We start from the raw sequence: 2500 nt of genomic DNA on the forward strand, positions 1-2500 counted from the left end.
TTTTACCTGATCGACGGAAGTTTCGTCCGGTTCGTCTCTTTTACCATCGTCTCGTCGACCCGTTCAGAGGGGACCGCCTGTCCATATCCTCGTTGTCGTGAGTCATATGCCTCGTTCCGTCGCTAGAGTTTTTCAAACTCTGCTTCTGGATATCGGGAAGAAGCGACCGCGCGAGGCCGATGGCTGCGAGTCCCATCGAATTTTTTTTAAACGCACGCACACACATACACCTGAACGGAGATGCGTTCCTTTTCGTCGCGATTTTTCGTGCTTTAGTCGTCGTTGTCGCCATCCGTTCGGAGGGGACCGCCGGCCGTCTCTCTATCCTCGTTGTCGAGAGTCTAATGCCTCGTTCCGTCGCTAGAGTTTTTCAAACTCTGCTTCTGGCTATCGGGAAGAAAAGACCGCGCGAGGAAGAGGAAGGACGACCGTGCGCGTCCCTTTCGAATTTTTTTTTATTTTTACCTGAGCGACCAAAGTGGATTCAGAGGGGACCGCCGGCCGTCTCTCTATCCTCGTTGTCGCGAGTCTAATGCCTCGTTCCGTCGCTAGAGTTTTTCAAACTCTGCTTCTGGCTATCGGGAAGAATAGACCGCGCGCGAGGAAGAGGAAGGACGACCGTGCGCGTCCCATCGATTTTTTTTATTTTTACCTGAACCACCGAAGTCGATTCAGAGGGGACCGCCGGCCGTGTCTGTATCCTCGTTGTCGTGAGTCATATGCCTCGTTCCGTCGCTAGAGTTTTTCAAACTCTGCTTCTGGCTATCGGGAAGAAACGACCGCGCGAGGAAGACTACGACCGTGCGCGTCCCATCGATTTTTTTTTACCCGAACGATGGAGATGCATATCGGCTGTTTGCTTCGAATAACTGGACGAGAGGAACGAACATATATATATATCATGGGCTAGCCACCGTGCGCTTTCTTCGCGAGATCGTGTGCTGTACAGAGGATTCAGAATCGGGTGTTATATCCCCGTCGTTTCCTGACGAACGGAGCTTCGATCTCGTTGGTTGTTATATATTATAATGCACTTTACGCCCGGTCGGCGGGCTGCGTGTGTCGTCGCGCAGTCCGTCCGATTTCGTTTTCGAACGTATTTTCGTGTCGTCAATCATATGGCGACTTCCGCGCGTTCGATTCCCGTTGGTCGGACGTTTGTCGGATATCGGCTTCTTTCGAACCGAGAATAAGAGTACAAAAACCTGAGTACACAAACAAAAATCCATGCATAAACGATTACCCTGAACGGTGGATCACTTGGCTCGTGGGTCGATGAAGAACGCAGCTAATTGCGCGTCAACGTGTGAACTGCAGGACACATGAACATCGACATTTCGAACGCACATTGCGGTCCACGGATACAATTCCTGGACCACGCCTGGCTGAGGGTTGCTCACGTAAACCTAAGACTGCTTGCGTTGCGTATCGTTGCTCTCGGTCCGTATCTCTCTGTTCTTTCTTGCCTCGTCGACAGCCCGCCGTCGTTCGTTTTATCTTTAAACGAACGTTTCTGAGTCGGAGGACGAGCGCCAAGCAAAAGAATACGAATTAAAGAGCGGTCGAGGGCTCGTACGCGACGTACGAGCGATTGTTGGACGTTCGTCGGCGTTCGTCGCTGGATCGTGTGGAGACCGGCGTACGCATGCTCTCGATACAAATATATATGAAAAATCTATCGCGTTCACGGGAGACTCGCAAAACTACCTCCGTCTCTTCTCTGTCCCTTCTTGGCTTGACAACCCGCCGTCGTTCGTGTTTTACGAACGTTTCTGAGTCGGACGAAGCGCAAGAAGAAGGATACGAATTAAAAGAGCGCGGAGAGAACCGTCGTCGTCGACGCGGTTATCGAGATACACAGAGCGAGTTTTCTTCGTGGCCGATTTTTTTTTTCTTTTTGTATCAGCCTCTGCTACGTTTTGTTAGTCTTCGATAAGCACGAATGACCGCGCCCCCGACGTCGTCTTAAATGAATTTTTGGCGAGACTGAGAGAAAGCAAAAATATTTTTGAACAAAGTCAGTCGAGAGAGGAGAGAAAAGAGAACCAAGATATTAAAACCTAAACCTAAACTTGGTGGCGTAACGAAAAACTGTGTGCCTTAAAGAAACACAACCGTCTTTTCTCAAGATGTTTTTACTCGTACAGCCCCAGGGATCGAATACCCACTCCGTCTGTTCGTGCGGCAGAGATGTATTCTGCAGGCGCGAGACGACTGACGAGAAGACAACGAGGACCGTCGCATCGATGGGTCGTCGTTGCGTTTTTCATCCTCTGTGCTTTTTTCTGTTCTTCGCGAACCCAGAGAAAGCCGTAGATCCGGGAACGGACACACGAGATTTCTTCGAACGCTGATGACTTAGGGAGATGATCCCCAGCGTTGCGCGGAGATCGGAGAGTACGCGTACATGTATCGGGACGAATTTTTCCCCGTCGGTCGCGTATCTCTCTGCCCGCGCGCCTGGCCCAAAGCCACGTTCGTCGGAAATCAACGAAAAGTG

At 50.9% G+C, this 2500-nt stretch overlaps 1 non-coding gene across 1 annotated transcript; it reads left to right on the forward strand.

The window, feature by feature from the left end:
- The first annotated feature begins 1240 nt into the window (after positions 1-1240).
- Positions 1241-1395, forward strand: LOC139997254 (5.8S ribosomal RNA). The gene has a single exon (XR_011802681.1). It is a non-coding gene; the product is annotated as a 5.8S ribosomal RNA (ribosomal RNA).
- Positions 1396-2500: the final 1105 nt, after the last annotated feature.

Source organism: Bombus fervidus, unplaced genomic scaffold (genome assembly GCF_041682495.2).
Source record: "Bombus fervidus isolate BK054 unplaced genomic scaffold, iyBomFerv1 scaffold0042, whole genome shotgun sequence".
NCBI lineage: Eukaryota > Metazoa > Arthropoda > Insecta > Hymenoptera > Apidae > Bombus > Bombus fervidus.